Raw genomic sequence first — 21,371 nt, forward strand, 5'->3', positions numbered from 1 at the left:
CTGCTATTTTGATTTCCTTCATTCTCTCGAGTACACATGGGAAAAAGTGATGTTAATACCACTGGAACTATGCCTTGCAAGTTATTTATATAATCTGGGTAAGTTTATATACTTTCCGATTTTGTGCATGTTAAAAACTTGCCGTTTATCATTCATTTCACCATTCCCAGATCACAATGTCTTCAGTTTGCCACATAGTGCTAAATTTTCCCTCTCTATGGTAAAACCTTGTAGGCTGCTTGTTTCTTTTCAGTGGCTCAGTTCTCTGGTGTTTCTGAGCAACAGGTAAGAATGGCTCATCTATTCTTCATCAACAATGGAGTGAAGCAAGATTATATAACAGAATAAGCTTTATTTGGTCTGTTTCATAAATTCATGAAACAGCTCAAAGGAGGTTTTGAAATCCTTATAACTGGACATAGTAACACATGAGAAAGCCAAAATGTTTTTAATTCATCTGTGAAGCTTTAATGCTCATGTTTAAATCAGTTCTTCTCTTCATTTTCTTTTCAGTCCTGCCCAAAAATATTGCTTTTATTTTGAATCATAAAAGCTTTGGAAAAAGGTATTTATTGATATTGAATGCTCAAGCTATGCCACTTGGTATTAAACATTTTTCTGTGATACACAACAAAACTGTAGGATGTCATTATTGCATTTTCCAGTTTTAACACTGTACTTTTATGTAATCAATTTATTGATACACATTTTCTTCCTAATTCCTAGCTCTCATGTTACCTATATGATTCTTCCTATTTGAAGGGATTCAGAACTTTTAAAAAATGATTTCACCATGCATATGTTTGGAATTATGTATTTACATGTAAATCTCCCCTTCCACACTTTATAAGGATCAGAAAAAGAGGTTGGAAACTAGATGAACCGCGTCTCTGTGTAATACAATATATTTTTAAAAGCTTTAAATGGAACAAACTTCATAAATGGTTTTTAAAAACGCCACACACACACACACACACACACACACACACAATGTCTTTTTAAAAAGTAATTCTGATGTGTTTCTGAACCTGAATAAATATAAACTACACTGGCCTCTCCTACCACATTTCCCCTCTCTAATCTCCCTTCTGCAGCCCCTTCATGCCCATCTCAGAACAAACACAATCTGCATTCAGAACAGGACCATTTACAACTTGAATGGAGTTATTTTGGGTGAGTCATTGAAAACACAGTACAAAACCTTTCCTCACTCACCAGAAATGCATTTTAAAAATAAAGCCAGAGTGAACAAGGCTTGGCAAGTTTGAGGATGGACAAAATGGGGAAAGAGGGTTTTCTGCCAGACTCAGGCAGGATTCTGCTAAACCATTTTTAGCTATTCTTTACATTCAGCTCCACCAAGCTTCCTTACCATCAGTAACCAAAAAGTACAAGATTGAGCAGGTAGGCCATCAAAACAAGGACACTCAATTTCAACCAGCCCTGTATTGGTGGGCAAGGCCAGTAGATCCCTTAGAGGTTAGTGACAGTTTTAAATCCCCCTTTGTCCCCCTTAATTCAGAAGCTATAATATGTATCCACTCAATAATCTCTTTCCTCTGATTAAATCATTTTGGCAAATAAATAATGATTATGGGCAATTTTTAGAAAGTTGTGTATAAGTTCAGTATGCAGTCCTTTAAGATTACTTTTAAAATAAGTGAAGTTCTATGAGAGTTAATCCGATAATAAAATATTGAAGGAAATAGAACTATAGAGACAGAAAATAATAAGCTCATTCCTAAGAACTTTTAAAATTGAATGAATATGTCTATACAATGGCTTGATAAATTTGGGGATTTAACATGCAGGTATTCAAGACTTTATGGATCAGTGTAGAGTCTTATTTATCTATTTATAAAACATATTACTCACCTTTTATCCTGCAGAGAACTTTCTAGCAGAAATACAAGTGATTACTTTTCCACAACCTTTTACAAATCAGTTGAGGCTAGCATCTCATGAATGAGGAAAAACCTAGAATCAACAAGGAGACATCCTTAACATATAATGGTAATTCAGAACTCTTTCACTGTAAAATTGGATAGTCCCTGAAAGTCATGTTTAACAAAAGTTGAAACAGCACATTACTGCGTGCTAATTAATACATCCTGCAGGGGGACCTACTCTTAGAAGTGTTCCCTGTTCACAAAGAGTCTATCCCCAAGTTGTGGGGATAAGCCAGGCTCTAGTGGATGTAATTATGCAAGTATTCTTCTCAAACTCCCTGCAAATTATCATTTTCCACAGCCAGGGTGACAATTGTTGGTTAAGCAGAATGAAAACTCTGTTTGAAAGTTAATCTGGGTATGGAAGCACTAGGGTCATAATAAACAAACACATATTTCCTGCTGTAGTTAAGAGCACAGCAAAGAACTCTGGTTTCCCACATTTGGGGGAATTTTTTTTTCCTTTTCTTTTGTGGTTAAACAATTGCTTTAAAATTATAAAATAAGTACTTACACAGCCTTCAAAGCTTATTTCTCCTTTCTAAGAATGATTTTATTGTACTTAGTTGTATTGAATTATAATCTACATGTGATCAAAAGTTAAAGGGACTAAATATCTATTGATGGGACCCCCAAACTAAGAACTTCTTCACAATCTTGTTTCAGAACAAACAGTAAAATAAAGCAAACCTCCATTAAAGTTTCCTTAGAGGCAAAAAAGTTTATTAATGCTGTTAGGTAGCATATTTGGCCTGGATTACATTAGTACTAATCAAACAGCTTAAAGTTGTGTTTGTTAATAGACTGTTATTAAATAAAAGAACTACAGGGTAAAGGTCAGCACACAGGTTGTTTTGCTTAATTTTTTAAATTTCCCCTGAGCCTACGTCTTTCCAATTTTTTTTTTAAAACAAGTCTGCCCAAGTTGGCACCTTAAAACCTCTAAACACTGTAATTACACTAGTGCTGATATTCAAGTTGGAGAAATTCTATTAGAAGAGCAATTATTTCAGTGAACCAAGGAAATAACAGTGTTAAAAATGGATACTTTTGAATGAGCACTTGCTTTGCTCCAGATACTATGTTTATACTTGGATTTATACTATCTCATTTATTACAACTCTACAAGAGCTTATGTTACTTTCACTTCACAGATAGGGAAACTGAGCTTCAGAGAGGTTAATACTTGCCCCAGGCCACATACTAGTAAGGGACAGAATGGAACCAGGATTTTTGCCCTGCAGAGCACATGCTCTTAGCCAAGATGTGTGACTGTTTTAGGTACTCCAGGTCTGCTGTTAGAGAAACATTAGCAACCACCTACTGTCATCAAACCGAGGGGATTCTTCACTTACAGCTGATGGGGAGAGGGAATCCAAGGGAGGAGATTACCTACTAAGACTCCCTCATTTTACAAAGGAGGAAAACTGAGCTCAGAAACTTTAAGAAGCCTGCCTAAGGTCAGCCATCTTAGTGACAACATTACTTAAGGACAAGAATCCAACAGTCCTACAGACACAGAGGCAAAGGTAGAAAAAAATGCTTTTATCCCATCAAATCTTCTGGAAAACTCAGAGAATGTAAAAACAAAGATTTAAGTATCAAGGTTTCTTACCAGCAGCATGTCATATTACAGAAGTAGAGTTGATACTTCTGGCCCAAAATCTGTAGCTCCACCTAGCCATATTTCTGGAGAGGACTCAAGGTTGGAGACAATGAAAATCTCTGCTAACAAGTATGTTATTCAGCTTATGTTTGAGTCCTTCTGGGATGACATCCTATTCTCTATTAGATGCAAAAGCCCAAGACTAACCTCCCTGGCCCAGTCACATTCTTGTACTGAGAGGACTTTCTCAAAGGGAGCAACATTCATGATCAGAAAGAGGGAGTTTTTGTTTCTCAACCTAAAAGTTGGTCTTCCAAGCAAGCTTCAGCTGCCCAGTAAGGAAGAAGATGTTTTAAGATTTCACCTAAGAACTATTTTAAATTCTATCTTGAAGAAAAACAATATTCAGAAAGTTTTTCTAAAGGATAAACTTCAGTCACTACTGTGACTGTCTAACACATATGATATGTGAGTATTTCAACATGTTATATTTACTCATGATTTAAAGCAGACCAGCAAAGAGCTGGGTGCCTTGATAGTATAAAATGATTTCCAAGAAGATGGTTTTTACAGAATCACTCTGATTTGTGCAGTGGCATGTCTATATCGATTCTTGGCTTGAGCAATGACATGAAATGAGATGTGCCACCCAAGAATCTTCCCAGTGGTTGTTAAGTATATCACCCTGTATTCTCTTTAGGAGAACCTCGGGAGAAATATCTTTTTACAATATTTGTTCCAAGAAGAGTTAAAATTACCAGGATATTTTTGTTTAATCTTACGGGCACTGGGAATTAGATAAGTGACAAAGTGTCTGTTTTCACATTGGCAGCTAGAAAATTTGAGAGCCAAATGTGTGGCTCACTCATAGTAGATGAGTGGGTCATTATGGTATGCATCTTAACTTATTCATGGCTCGATTCTGTCCCCACCCTTTTTTTTTCTTTCATTTATTTCTTTTTCTCAAAATTTTATAATTTTTGATATTTTTTTGCAACATGTCAAGGAATAGCTAAATAAAATATGTGAGAATCTTATGCAGAATTATATGTATACTATACAAATATGTACATTCAAAGAGGAACATTAGCAGTGAAACAAAGATGTTCTGTTAAATGACAATATTATGGCTAAATTTTTTTCTTTTATTTTTCAAACTTCTTGAAATTGTATTTACAATTTAAGGATAAAAACTTATTTGAACTTTGAAAGCTCTAGGTATTCCAGAGGAAGAAGTGTGGAAGTATGTGTCTGACCCCATGCAGTGTACTTCAGTTTGATTATGTGAAGACAAGTGGGGAACTGTCATAAACTTAGGTTGAGATGGTAGGCGAGAGCCAAATTTTCAAGGCCTTGGTGTGCTATTCTAAGGGAGTGTGTTAATGCCAGCGTGAAGTTGGAAGCAGCTTTCAGTTTTTAACTAAAATACTTTACTGAAAGATAACTGTAACTATGCAGTTGAAAGAATAGGGCATGGGAAAGCCTCAGGCAAGGGAACTAGTTAGAAGACTTTTTAGTTTGGCGGCAGGGGTCGGAAGACAGAGGTTTACAAAGACTCGAGTTAGACCAGTGGAGATAAGGGCTGCAATCAGATTTGACAGATCAGAAGTGAGTGGGGAGGAAGAAGCAGAATGATCCCCAAGTTTGCTTTCTACTTTAGGTAATGGATAGATATTGGTGTCATTCAACATGATAGAGAATTTAGAATGATTAGACATGTGGCCTTAATTTGAGAGTAAGAACAGAGAAGAAAGGAAATTAGTTCATTATTGGACATATTGGATATGAAGTACTTATAAGACATATAAGAGATATAGCCCCAAGCAATCAGAAATACAGTACAGGGACTTCCCTGGCAGCCCAGTGGTTAAGACTTCGCCTTCCAACTCGGTGTGTGGGTTCAATCCCTGGTTGGGGAGCTAAGATCCCACATGCCTCAGACAAAAAACCAAAACATAAAACAGAAGCAATATTGTAACAAATTCAATAAAGACTTTAAAAATGGTCCACATCAAAAAAAAATAATAATAAAGAAAGAAAGGAAGGAAGAAAGAAAAAATAAAGGAAAAACGATTACAGTACAAAGGTGGAACTCTTGATGAAAGTTTGGCTTAAATATTATAAGGGTGTGTGTGTGTGTTTGGAATCATTAATATCAGACAGCCATTTTTTTTCTATATGATTCTGGTCAGCCTTCTTCCTATTTCCCAGGTAAGCTATTCCTAGCCTATTGAGGCAGTAGTCATCAATGACTTCTAAAATGCCAAATCTAATGGATATTTCAGCTCTCATTTTATAGGTATCTTTATAGCCTTTGTTAGGATTGTGAGGACTATTCGTCACATTTCTTTCTTTATCTTACATTTGCATATTTTATTACTTCCCAGTCTCCTTCACTGGCTTTCATTCTTTTACCAGTATAAACTATTAAGTTCATAAACTCTCTCTGACTGAGATGAAGATGACTAAAGATAGAGGAGTTCTGGGAGAAATAAAAGTTTGTTCAGTGTGCTAATTTTGAAAAGCCTGTTAGACATCCAAGTGGATATACGGAGTAGGCACTGGGATATATAAGTATAGAGTTCAAGGGGAAAATCTGGACTAGAACATAAGTTTAGGAGTCATCAGCATATAGATGGCATCTAAAGCTAAAAAATTAGCTGGGGCTACCAGGGGGGAGTTGGTGAAGAATGTTAAGATGAGCTATCCAAGGATAGTGTCTTGGGGGTACTGCACATTTTAGAGGCAGATGAATGAGAAGCATCCATCAAAGGAGGCTAGGAAAGATCAACTAGTAGGGTAGGAAGAGAACTGAAAGTGGTATCCAGAAGGCAACTGAAAAAGAAAAAGGGTTTTAAAAGAGGAAATGGTAAATTCTGCCAACTTCCTGAGAAGTTGATTAAGATGAAGACTGAGAATTGACCTCTGGATTTGGAAACTGAGATGTTATTGCTGACCTTGACAATAATTGTGGTGGAGTGGTGAGGAGTGAAACCTTGATTGTAGTGGGAGTTTGTAGGGTTAATTCCTTTTAGAAGAGAGAAACAGGAAATAGCAGGGGTAGTCAAATGATAACAAGTAATTGGTTACGACAGAACAAAAAAGCAGGAAAGCCATTATATAAATATATGAGCATTCAGAATCATGAATATCTATGTCTGGCTAAGATTGGGAAAAAGCCAAGTTATAAAGTTTTGATCCCTTGGAGTTTATTCCCACTTGATTTTAATATTAGACCTTCTTGCAGTTACTATCATTTCTCAGTAACACGGTCATGGGAGAGGTAAAGGTGGGAACAGGAAATGTAGGCATCTGATAAAGAGAAAGGTGAGATAGGAAAATAACTAAAAGGAAATGTAGAGTTGAAGAAGGATTTTTGGTTATTTTTTGAAGAGAATGCATGGGAATTAAAACATGCTTACTGGTTAAAGACAGGAACAAGTATACAGAGAAAGGTTAAATATACACAGAAAAGGTTAGGTATTTGAAGGGATAAGATCTTGAGAAAAGGAAGAAAATTAATTTGAGAAGGTCATTTCTTTCTTTTAGATATAAATGCACCAAATGTAGTTAAATTTCCAAGGTAAGATAATTTAAAGGAATTCACACCTAGTGTCCTATATGTACTCTGAAAATGAGGCCAGATCATCTGTTGAAATGATGGAGCATGAGCTATGTGAAGAATTAAAAAGGGAGAAGGTTTGGAACAGCTGTTATTAAAAATGGAGTAATGTAGAGAACAAACGTATGGACACCAAGGAGGGAAAGCAGAGGGGTTGGGGTGGGATGAACTGGGAGATTGGTATTGCTATGTATACATTACTAATAAGAAAAAAAAATGAAATTGTACATTTTAAAAATTTTTTTAAAAAGACCTTATAATCTGTGTTAAATATCTTTTGATTCTGAAAAAAAAAAAAAAAAAGAAAGGAGTAAAAACTACACGGGAGAAGTAGAATACTTGTTTATTTAACAGTTAAATACCCCCCTAAGCACCTTATAAATATTAGCTGATTTATTCATCATAGTATATCTGTGAGATGTGTTCAGTTAATATTCCCTTCCTGCAGATGAAGAAAATGAGGCACAAAGTGTTTTGCTAAGGGCATCCAGCTAGTAAGTGGAGGAGCCAGGAACTGAGCTTTGGTGGTCAGGCTCCAGAGTCCATGCTGTTAACAACTTTACATTGCTGATGTCAGTGACGTAACTTTATTTAGCAGCCTTAGGTACATAGGTGTGCAATTTCAGGAGACAAAATTTTATATTCCTCCAGGAGAGGAGCTCAGAGCTTGAGTGTAATAATAGTAGAGAGATTAGTTGATGAGATGAAACACAGAGTGCAGGCTGGATGGAAGAGGAAGGGCAGGAGATGAAACAGGGTTGTAGAGGGGCTCAGAGACTTGAATCTTTGCTATTTTCCTAAGGTTTTAGATTCTTTATGAAGCCAAAGAGTTTGCTAGAAGTAAGGAAGAGGGATAGTTGAAATAAGCAGGGACTCAGATTAAGACAGTGTGATTGTGAAATGTAATTAAGAGAGGTGAGGAGTTTCTGGGGAAGACGAGGTAGCACTGGAGTGTAGCACTGGTAGTAGATCACTGAAGTCCAAAGGAGTTAAAGGCCTGAACGGCAGAGGAGGTCAAGAAATGATGAGTCCAGTGTTGGGTGGGGCATTTCTATAAATATTGAAGTCACATATGAATCACTCAAAAGAGACAGGAAACAGGGTGGAGAAAAAGGCTGCAGAAACCAGCAAATTGCAATGTGAGTTTGATGAGGGAATGAGAGATGGCATAAGATGAGAGATTAGGCTGACATAATGCACAGACTCCAGACAGTGGAGTCATACTGGCCAACCAACCTTTCTTGTAGCCATCTGCCTCTGGGAGTATGATAGGGAAGCCAAAATGGCCATTCCACCAAGATGTGTAAACTGGCAGCATTCCTGAAGAGCTTTTTAAATAGGTTGAACTTTTGAAATGATTAAAGCCTTAAATTACCTCAGAGGTCCAACACATTAGCAAAGTAAATATTAGCACAGTTAATCTAGCCCATATAAAACCATTATCAGGTGAGTACAAATAGGGCCCCAAGCATATAGATACATTTTAAAAGGTGGGAAAGTGGAAGGAGGAAGGGAACACAGGAAATTGAGGTTTTGGCGGTGGTTATGTGAACAACTAATAAAAGAAAGAGCCAGCAACCATGTACATGGAGAACCTCTAACATGTGCCCTAGGAATGATGTAGAAAAGCAGAAATGTGCAAATGAGCCATCTCCTTCTCTTAATTTGGAATACTCAATAAAAATTATTTTAGTAATTTCACATGCAGTGGTATGGGCTTTCCCTATTCTAACAAAGTTAAGAGCCTCAGAAACAAAAAATAAATTTTTATAGAAAAAAAATCCTATCCCTGAATCAGAAAGCAGGCTAAATTACATACTATTATAGAACTAACTACTTAATATTAGAGGAAATTATGTTTTAGTCAACAAAAATTGAGACTTGCCTTGGGGACCTGTACTGTTGGTTACCTGCCAAACCATCACTGCTCCACCTTCTTCCTTACCAACATAATCCTTTTTATGCCATTGGATATTGGCATCTACACATAATACTAAGATGTCCTATAATAACTAGTATTTTCTGAACTAGAATAGATCTTAGAGAACATCCAATCCAGCTAAACTGTGCAGAGGGAGACATGATGAAAAGCAGTAATTCAACAGCTCTGACATGGAGTTTCTTGAGTTATGAATACAAATTAGAATGAAGTCCTTTATCTATATAAATACATAGTTTTGATTCTTAATGTCTCAAAAGTACAAAATAACCTCCAGCAAAAGAAAACAAGATAAATGATAGAAAATTTCTAAATGATTATAATCACAGTCTGTGTGGCCCTGGGAGCACCAAAAGTTCTGAATTTTCTGTCCACTTCCAAAGATTTATCAAAGGGCCAAATCAGTTTTTGAATGCTCTTAAAGCTCTATTTTCTACCATTAGTACAACCACAGTGATTCAAAAACAGTATAAGTTTTACCTGAACTGACCTCGCACGGTCAATGTGGAAATGGCTTAAGCAGACAGATGCTTTTTATGTGGTGTTACACACTTGTGTGCATGTGTGCACAGGTCTGCGTGTGTGCATGTCTGTGAATGTATATATGCACTTATGCTGTGAGCCATCCAGAGGTTATTACCTCAACAAGCTTCTTCTCTTTCCCCTAGGCCCATCCTCAAGGCAGATTCAGGTGCACAATACCAGAGCAGGTAAAGTCAATTTCACTAAGATTTACAGGGTTGTGAAATGGAGGGGGGCTACCAAGGAGAAGATTATAATCAAGACTGCTATCTGGCATATCAGTGCTCTTCAAAATTATGCTCTTATCTGAAACTAGCCATCTCATCACACTTCTCCCCTCCTTTTTTTTTTAATTTATTCCATTTACCATTGCAACAAAAAGAATAAAATACCTAGGAATAAACCTGCCTAAGGAGGCAAAAGATCTGTATGCAGAAAACTATAAGACACTGATGAAAGAAATCAAAGACAATACAAACAGATGGAGAGACATACCATGTTCTTGGACTGGAATAATCAACATTGTGAAAATGACTATACTACCCAAAGCAGTCTACAGATTCAATGCAATCCCTATCAAATTACCAATGGCATTTTTCACAGAACTAGAACAAGACATTTTATGACTTGTATGGAAATGCAAAAGACCCTGAATAGCCAAAGCAATCTTGAGAAGGAAAGAGAAAGCTGGTGGAATCAGGCACCCTGACTTCAAACTATACTACAAGGCTAAAGTGATCAAGACAGTATGGAACTGGCACAAAAACAGAAATATAGATCAATAGAACAGAACAGAGAGTCCAGAGATAAATCCACGTACATATGGGCACCTTATCTTTGACAAAGGAGGCACAAATATACAATGGAAAAAAGACAGCCTCTTCAATAAGTGGTGCTGGGAATATTGGACAGCAGCATGTAAAAGAATGAAATTAGAACCCTTCCTAACACCATACACAAAAATAAACTCAAAATGGATTAAAGACCTAAATGTAAAGCCAGATACTGTAAAACTCTTAGAGGAAAACATAGGCAGAACACTCTATGACATACATCAAAGCAAGATCCTTTTTGACCCACCTCCGAGAATCATGGAAATAAAATCAAGAATAAACAAATGGGACCTAATAAAACTTAAAAGCTTTTGCACAGCAAAAGAAACCATAAACAAGACAAGAAGACAACCCTCAGAATGGGAGAGAATACTTGCCAATGAAGCAACGGACAAAGGATTAACCTCCAAAATATACAAGCAGCTCATGCAGCTTAATACCAAAATAACAAATAATCCAATCCAAAAATGGGCAGAAGACCTAAATAAACAGTTCTCCACAGAAGACATGCAGATGGCTAACAAACACATGAAAAAATGCTCAACATCACTAACCGTTAGAGAAATGCAAGTCAAAGCCACAATGAGGTATCACCTCACACCAGTCAGAATGGCCATCATCAAAAATCTAGAAACAACAAATACTGGAGAGGGTGCAGAGAAAAGGGAACCCTCCTGCACTGTTGATGGGAATGTAAATTGGTACAGCCACTATGGAAAACAGTATGGAGGTTCCTTAAAAAGCTAAAAATAGAACTACCATATGACCCAGCAATCCCACTACTGGGCATATACCCTCAGAAAACCATAATCCAAAAAGAAACATGTACCATAATGTTCATTGCAGCACTGTTTACAATAGCCAGGACATGGAAGCCACCTAAATGCCCATCAACTGATGAATGGATAAAGAAGATGCGGCACATATATACAATGGACTATTACTCAGGTATAAAAAGGAATGAAATTGAGTTACTTGTAGTGAGGTGGATGGACCTAGAGACTGTCATACAGAGCGAAGTAAGCCAGAAAGAAAAATAAATACCGTATGCTAACTCATACATATGGAATCTAAAAAAATGGTACTGGTGAACCCAGTGACAGGGCAAGAATAAAGATGCAGATGTAGAGAACGGACTTGAGCACATGGGGTGGGGGGAGAAGGGGAAGCTGGGATGAAGTGAGAGAGTAGCACTGACATATATACACTACCAAATGTAAAATAGATAGTTAGTGGGAAGCTGCTGCATAACACAGGGAGATCAACTCGATGGTGGGTGATGACCTAGAGGGCTGGGATAGGGAGGGTAGGAGGGGATATGGGGATATATGTATAAATGCAGCTGATTCACTTTGTTGTACAGCAAAAACTAGCACAACAGTGTAAAGCAATCATATTCTAATAAAGAGCTTAAAAAAAAATCCAGCCAGTAAAAAAAAAATTTTTTACTTGTTTGTTTGTGTATTGGCTGTGTTACTGCTCATGGGCTTTCTCTCGCTGCGGCGAGCGGGGGCTACTCTTCATTGCAGTGCGCAGGCTTCTCATTGCTGTGGCTTCTCGTTGCAGGCTCTAGGCACGCAGGCTTCAGTAACTGTGGCATGTGGGCTCAATAGTTGTGGCTCACAGGCTCTAGAGCACAGGCTCAGTAGTTGTGGCACATGGGCTTAGTTGCTCCACGGCATGTGGGATCATTCTGGACCAGGGGTTGAACCCGTGTCCCCTGCATTGGCAGGCAGATTCTTAACCACTGCGCCACCAGGGAAGCCCCCTCCCCTACTGTTCTTAACACAGTTTTATTTAAATGCAATTTTGCTCTCTTTCCAAGCTTGCCTTCTAAGAAAAATTAAAACACTCTAGTTATAGAAGCCATTCATTTTAGAAAACTGTCCGATTACCACTATTCTCACTCGAACACACCTTTTGATGGCCTTCCCATGCACACCCCTCAACAAGCATATCAAAGTACCTAGCAAAACCAGGTAATTCTCAAGAAGGGAAATTTTTTTCTCCTTAGAAAAATAATTTTCTCCATATCAGATTTTAGAAAGTATGTATAGCCACACATCTCCATAGTGGACTTGGTAAAAGGAAAAGAATGGAGGAATGCAAACATTTAACATTCAGCTGACTGGTTCAAAGACACTGGGGATTGAAGAGCTATATTTAGAAGTTAAAAATACTTTTGTAGGATAATTTTCATTTGAGATTGATTTTAACCTATATAACAGGATGTGTTGCTTATAAAAAATGTTGGTTTATCTGCTTCCCCCCAGAAATTAATAATCATACATTATAAGGACCATTCATTGACTTGACCTTGGAAGGATATTTCTAGTCCACTGATTCCTTCTTTATATTATTTATTTATAGTAGGAAAAATTTTGTCTCCACGTCTTGCATAATGAAGAAACAGAAATAAAAGCTATAAATGGGAAAGAACACTTCTCCAGGGTCATTTAATTGAAGTTTTTTTAAGGGGAAGTTCTTTCCTCAATTTTAATTATCTAGTAACGGCCATTATTTTTCTACTGTATCCATATACTATTTCTACTCTAAGAAATACAAGTTTATTTCAAAATCATTTCTCAAACACATAGCACTTACCATTAAACAAAATTTCTTAATTTATTTTCCAAATTATTTTAAAGGGATGATAAAAATTTCCAATTGTATGTATTACATAAATATGACATGAAAGACATGGATTAGGTCATGGCGTATGCTTCCTAAGCTTTTTTTTTTCCGGACAACACAATTGTGAGAGCAGTATAAAACGTCCATGTGTGTCTACTATTGCATATGAGATTTTAAATCTCTAAAAACAATCTAGCATCTTTTGAAGTACCACCTACCTTTTTTCCACCACCAGTAATTTAACACAGCAAAAGAAACTTCCTTGAATACTCAGAAGACATTGCCAGCCTGCTAGCACTGAAGCACTTTTGTTGAGTACCAAAGGTGGTACCATATTGCCCTTATGAATACTTTAAATGCACAGTCCTCAATTGCCTTCAAGATGCTGCTTCAGTACAGCCCCATTTTACCAATTCAAGCTCATATCCCACTGATACAAACAATCCTCTCCATTTGGTTGTATCTTTTTTCTCTTCAATAAACATGCTTTTCCCCCCTGCATCTCTGTTGTTCCCGCCACCAGGAATGCCATCTCCTTTACATTCTACTCTTACTTGAGTACTTCTTTTCCAGAAAGCTCTTCCTGAGTCTTTTAGTCCATATGGTGCTCTTACCGTCATTTAACATTCCATTGTTCTGATTTCTGTTCACTAGTTTATTTTTATGCTCTTCTGTAATCTCCACCTGTTCTTAAATTCTGAAACACATTTGAAGTTTCTCTGCCAAACTTTGTTTATTCATTGTTCATTTCTGTACAATTCAAATTTCTAGAAACACTAAGTCAACAACCGAAGTACAGGAGAAAAATCATAAAACAGGATTTTGCTTGTACAAAAAAACCCTACATTCAGGATCCCCTTTCCCTTATTTTGGAATGCAATTTCTAAGTGTTTCTCATGCTGGCTACTAACAGGGGTGTCTTTTCAGATTTAGGTCAGATAGTCCCTCTCTTTCTTCCTTATGGTGCACAAGATAATACAGTGGTTCTCCAATTTGTTTTTTTGAAACAGAGTTGGTTTTTTTTTTCTTCAAACTCATTCTTAGCCAGAATTTCAAATATGTAAAAGAGATGCAGCAGAATAACTCTTATTAAAGAGAGTGCAGTGTTTGAGGGGAAACTGAGGGGTCCTGCTGCCTGGCCCTTCCACAGCCCCACCAGTAGCTCCTCTGGCTCCTTGGATTTCTGGAGGCGCTGTGTAGAAAAAGCAGAAACCTTTGCCTTGGTTCTGCTTTCTTTTCTCTGTTCAGGCTTGCTTGTGAGTCTCCTCAACCTTAAAAAGAATGAACTTGATCTTCACAGACCACTCGTATAAACTACAAAGCCTCATAATGCAAGCAGTACTCAAAGAAAAAAAGATTCACGCCTAGACTATTTTGGTATTCTATTGTTGTATTGTGTCAATATTTTTAGAAACTTTCTTATGAAATAATTAGTTGATGTTTGATAAAAATTAGCATCAAGGACTGATTAAAGATTTGAACAATTTTGAGGGGGGTATTTAGATTCTGGTTTGTGAGTACCTTTTATTATCAGTAAATTTCAGTTTTGAAAATTCTACTTTGAGGTAGCATTTCAGAAAAGAAACCAAAGTTTGTATTCAACATTCGCAACTTGTAATCTTCTGTATTCCTTCAAGGAAACAAGCAGTGTAACATAGTGTTCCTATATAGAAACAATCTGGTATAAATATCAGTCAGATATTTGCTTTGGCGGGTGTTCATTTAACAGAATGTGTGAAGAAATACACAAACCTGGTGTCAGGCAAATGCCATTAAAGAGTACTGTCTTTCCAGTTAATAATATATACTGGTGAAATTAGGTATTTCATTTGGCTATATTTAAAAAACTATTTCTACAGGGCACTGATTCATTTGTAAATGGAAAAAAAGTCAGGCAAAATACCAAAACAGTAAGTTCCACTTGATTCGGAGCAAGTTGTTAAATAAACCGTTGCTGCTTTTAACTGCAGAGTACTTAAATGTGACTGCCAACGTCCACAATTTTTTTAGAATTCCTGGCTTCCCCATCCGATAAGCTTGACTCAGCCATCAATATAAAAGTGCCTTAGCTGTCAATTTGGCTTGATTAAAACAACTTTTGATACTGCCAATCTTTTTAGCAAAACTTTTCACTTTACAAAATAGATTTATAATGTGAAAATCTCAATGAAAAAACCCAATTCATCTACATATATGTATGTGTGTGTGTATATGTACATATGTATATGCATATGAATTTTAGAAACATTTAATTTCTACATAATTTTAATTTCTATATAATTTCTATATAATCTCTATATAATTTTAGAAATATTTATTGCTAAATAAAGTTATTTCTAGTGAATTAAACTTTGCAAATAAAAGTAATACATTTATAAAACTTAACTGCAAATTTAATTTTTTGACCAGAGTGCCCTTGTTACTGACAGATTATATAAAATTTTAAATATACTTAAAATAAGAATCATTCAGTTTGTGTACATTTTTATTTTCATTTAATAAATATTTGTGTCATGCTTTTTGTCCAAGGAGATTTACTTGACCCAGATAGGAATTGAGTACTAAGATTTTGTTTCTGATACCCAGAAACTTGCATACTAAAGAGGGCCATAATGAGGAACTTCAGTATAAGATAATTATCATGTTAGTGGTACAGGCAAGTGTTTTAAAATATCACTTAAAAAAAATGTTGAAAAGCGAGTAAGGTCTGAAAGTGAATCGAAGGAGATTTTTTTGCCTGGAGAAGCAGTAAGAGATTCCTGTTCACACTTTCTCTCCCTTTTCCTGTAGAACCAACGTCAACCAGCACGGTTATTAAAAAAGAAAAAAAATTCTAGCAAGGGTGAAGAGAGTGATTTTGACTTCGGAAAGCCTGACGGAGCGGGGAAGTGTAAAGAAATAAGATAAGAAAAAAGGGAACTCACATTCACTGAGTACTTAGCAATTGAACTTTTATGTCTATTATGACATTATGTTTCTTCTTAAAGGGAATCAGCTGGAAAGCTATTGAAACCTCTGAGCTACAAGTAGGAGTAGAAAATGAACAAATAGAATAAAATTTTTTATCTTGGCTCTACTCAACTTTGTCACAATTGACCAGTCCTTGAGGGAAGAGTATCTAGCCCCAAACTAATAGAGAATGTTAAATAAGATTTCCTTTCAAACTGTATTCATTCCTTGAATTTAGTAGATCATCAATGTTTTCATCTGGTTTAATTAAGCTATAAGTTACAGTGGACAATGGGTAAATAAAGGTAATGCTCAGAACATATATTATGAACTAAGTTTTTGGAATAGATGCCACCCATAAACACTTGAATACAACTGCTGCTGATAAGGCCCACAAGAAGTATAACATAGCCATGAAAACACACTTGAAAGTTGGCTACATATTTCTTTTTAGAAAGATGTTGAGTTTTGGGACTTTAAGGGAAAGATCCCATTATTTTTCAATAGCTGAAATACATCAAAGTAAACCCCCAAAGCAAAGCATTCTGACAGTTAAAATGTTGTAGTTTCATTTCTAAAAACAATCTCTAACTTTACTATACATTTGTGTTTCTTTTATCTACATCAGATCTTTATTTTATGTTCCGAAATAAATTTCCCTCAAATTTCTAGCAGTGATACATGGGAGTCTGGTTTTTCCCATTTCTCTGAAGTTAAATATCTTAAGAGTAGAAAGGCAAAAGGTAGGCAATAATTTGAAGTTATGTATGCCTTCCAGAAAATCTATACTTAGTTCATTTGTATATTCAACTGGTTAGAATCTATTATCACTGGTACATATTTACATTAAATATTATAGAATTAGAGTGCATCTTGTGTGAAGATGATGTTTCTAAAGAAAGCCAGATATTTGTGCTCAAGTATAAAACTCTCTAGTAGGAAATGATGTCCAAAAGGTTAAATCAGCCTTAGTGCATATTTTAAGACTATAAGAATTATTTGATGATTGCCTCTGTTAAGCTAAGTTATATATTATATATTGAGATCTATGAGTATCAAACAAACACACAGGAAAGGAATTTAAAAACTAGAAGTGTTGATCAGAGGGTACAAACATCTAGTTAAAGATGAATAAGTTCTGAGGACCTAATGTATAGCATAGTGATTATAGTTAATAATACTGTATTATATACTTGCAAGTTGCTAATTGAGTAGATCTTAAATATACTTACCATAAAAAAATGGTAATTATGTGGCATGATAGAGGTGTTAACTAACACTATGGGTGGTAATCATTTTGCGGTATACTCTAAGTACCAAATCAACATGTTGTACACCTTAAACTTACGCAGTGTTATATGTCAATTATATCTCAATAAAACTGGGGAAAAAAAACGAGAAGCATTTCCATCTAAGTGAAAGGCATTATGATTATAAACATGAAATGCTCAAATATTCATGTGTAAATGGGCATTATCTACCTGCAAACATATCAGGATGCCTTTTCTAACGGTGAGAATTATTTCATGTTTCTAACAGTTGGGGAGATTTAGAAATAGATATTATGTATGACCCTCTATCATAGTTAATTCTATCGTAAATAGGAATTTTGTTTGAATTTGGTATATTTGGCGTTGCATTTCAAATAAATGGAACCAACACTATTTTTTTTCTCTTCTTCTATACCTAAAAAATAGGAAGGCACTAATTTTTAAAATGAAATATAAATCCCATTAATATAATATAAAATCAGTATCACTGCCATATGATTATTTGGGAATGAGGAAATTAGGAAAAAGAGAAATGAGCTAAAGAAGTGACAGAAACAGCACTGTTGACAAGAGAAGCTGATATCACCCTCACATGGAAAAGTAGAGGACATATTAAATCTGAAATTCTCCATGTAAAATGGGAAATACAAGTTCTGACCCAGGCTAGACAAAGACACTCCTTTAAATTATTTTAATGTGAAGACTGTTCAGGTTAAAAATTGTGATTTATCCATAATAAATTATCCATAATAAAGAATTCAGTTTACAGTGACAAATAGCTCACAGATTTATTACATGAAAATGTTTCTGCCTCAAAGTCAACAAAAAAATTGCTTCAGAGTTTTAGAGAAATATGGTTTGCAGTTTTCAGAGTCTCGAAAGAATCTTAATTATATAAATCATGATATCCACATTGTATTCTTACGAATATTATCATAGAGAGTGATGACTAAAAATATCTTGTAATATACTACATAATCTAAGGAAACATTTCCAGTTAAGGTGCATACATAATTTGCAATTTTAGAACACATAAGGGGAGACCAGGGTGTTTTGTTGTTGTTTTTAGACCAGGGTGTTTTAAAAGATAAGGGAACTAATAATTCCAGTAACGTCATCACTCATTTGAATTAGGATCAAACACTAGACAAGTTAGTGCTAATTAGATGTTTTTCTGACCTATATAAAATGATTCAGTCCTTCCACATCTAGTTACTAGAGGAAAAAAATTAATGAATTGCTTAATCACTATTATTTTCTACAGGTTTGGTGATGTTCTCTCTAAATTCTTAAGTCATATATGGATTTCATGCATACTTCTATATCAGTACTTATCATATGACATCATGGATGTTTTATATTTGCATGCGTACATCCCTAGTGTTTAACACAGTGTCTGGCACTTAGTCACACTTTATTGGTTAAATTGAATTCAAGACTATACCACAGAATTAGGAGATTGGGATCGCCATACATACATTACTAATGAGGAAAAAAATATGAAATTGTACACTTTAAATACATGCAGTTTATTGTACGTCAATTATATCTCAATAAAAGTTCTTAAAAAACAAAGAAAGAAAGAAAAAAAGACTATACACAAGGAGTTCTGCTGTCACTAATTAACAGTGTTAAGATAGATGATTTCTCAGTGTGCTGGCACCATGCAAATAACTTTTCTATAAACTATCCAGGGAGGCATTAGATGAACAAAGTTGTCTTTCAGATTAAGGAAGGTACTGTGTTGAAATTTCCTAAGATGCCCAACTACCTTAGATTTTAATTACTTGATAATAAGTGGTTTTAATAATAAACTTGTACTGACTATTAAAACCCACTATTATGAGATAATCTACTATTAGGAATAAAGATTAAAGAGGACTTCAATAAGTGTTGCTGCGAAAAATGGACAGCTACATGTAAAGGAATGAAATTAGAACACTCCCTAACGCCATACACAAAAATAAACACAAAATGGATTAAAGACCTAAATATAAGGCCGGACACTATAAAACTCTTAGAGGAAAACATAGGTGGAACACTCTTTGCCATAAATCACAGCAAGATCTTTTTGATCCACCTCCTAGAGTAATGAAAATAAAAACAAAAATAAACAAATGGGATCTAATTAAACTTAAAAGCTTTTGCACAGCAAAGGAAACTGTAAACAAAAAAAGACAACCTTCAGAAATGGGACAAAATATTTGCAAACAAAGCAAGCAACAAGGGATTAATCTCCAACATATACAAGCAGCTCATGAAGCTCAATATCAAAAAAACAAACAACCCAATCAAAAAATGCATGGAAGATCTAAACAGACATTTCTCCAAAGAAAACCTACAGATGGCCAAAAAGCACATGAAAAGATGCTCAACATCGCTAATTATTAGAGAAATGCAAATCAAAACTGTGAGGTAACACTTCACACTGGTCAGAATGGCCACTATCAAAAAAATCTACAAACAGTAAATGCTGGAGAGGGTGTGGGAAAAAGGGAAACTGATTCTCTTTGCTATACACCTAAAACTAACACAACATTGTAAATCAACTATACTTCAATAAAAATTTAAATAAATAAATAAAGTTCTAGAACTCTTAAGAATATCAACACAACTAAAAGAAAATTGGTAAAGGATATCAATATGCTTATATTAAGTTTTTAATTCAAAATATGCCATAAATGTATGTAAATATGTTCAATTTCAGTATTAAGAAAATATAAAAGTAACAACTAGGAAAAAAAATTAAAGAGGCCCTTAAACCAACACTTCTCTGTAGCCCATCTCTAGGACATTAAGACGTTCTATAGATGATCTACTGCTGTTAGAATGGTTAGATTAGAACATCAAAAATAGTATATTTCACACAAGAAGTCAGGAAGATGTTTTTCCTTTAGAAACAAAGGAATTTTAACATGTAATTCTAATGCAGATAAGTTTCCTTAGGAAAGAATACCTGGAAGAGGGAAGTGGAGATTTCTCTCAATTGTTAATGAGGTCATTTTCCCTATAAAATATGCACTACCTGTAGACATGTCTGACCTCCCCAGGCCAGGGCATACATTATATTTAAAAGTATTTTGACTGATGCCTCAAAGTAAATAAGTACCAGTCTGTCCATCTAAGGGTACATTGTCTGGGGCCTGTGCATTGTGTACAAGCATTTGTGCTGCCTCTTCTTGACTTGTATTTTCACGACTGCTGTAGAGGAGGACTGCTTCAACTTCTTCCCCTTAAAACCAGGCCACAGCCCTACCCCAAATTCAACATTCCAGCTGAGCTGATCTATTGTAAATACTGAATGTTTTTTGTCCTCTCTCATAGTTGTACCTTTGCATGCAGAGTGTCCCCTCTACTCCTTTGTCTGCTGTCTCCTCTGCTTAGGCCACTCTCCACCCCATGGAAGCCCATGATCCAATTACAGCCAGCACTTCAAGACCTGATTTAGCTGTAAACTACTATAGAAGCCATCCCCAGCCCTTCCAGACTGAGTTGTGTCCTTTTACCAGTGCTCCAGGAACACCTATGCAGAATTGTCCATTCACTTCTTGTCTTTCCCCTTTTAACAGTGTTACCCTTGATGACAGGGCCAGTGTCTGATCCTTTATGTCTCCAGCAGTACAGAACCAAGGAGGCAACATGGAGAAAGAGCTAAGGTTTTGGAGTTGTTGAGTTTGTAGAGCTTAGTATTAGTGCTACTTTAGGCAAGCTGCAATCTCTCTGTGGCTTGGTTTCATAATCTGTAAAACAGATATAATACTGTCTACTTTGCAGCATTCTTAATAAGTACTCAAATATGTACTTGGTGCCATTTTTAAGCACTTTACATGCATCATCTCATTTATTCCTCAGCACAACCCTATGAGGTAGGTAGTGTTATTATTCATATTTGATAGTTAAGGAAACGGAAGCATATCAATAGAAAGATTGAGTAACTTACCCACAAATACCTGGCTAATAAGGCCATAGCCAGGATTTGAACCTGGGCAATCTGACTCCAGAGAGCTTATAAATTTTGTACTGCATTTCACTTTCTTTCATAACTT

Source organism: Hippopotamus amphibius, chromosome 8, assembly GCF_030028045.1.
Source record: "Hippopotamus amphibius kiboko isolate mHipAmp2 chromosome 8, mHipAmp2.hap2, whole genome shotgun sequence".
Taxonomy (NCBI): domain Eukaryota; kingdom Metazoa; phylum Chordata; class Mammalia; order Artiodactyla; family Hippopotamidae; genus Hippopotamus; species Hippopotamus amphibius.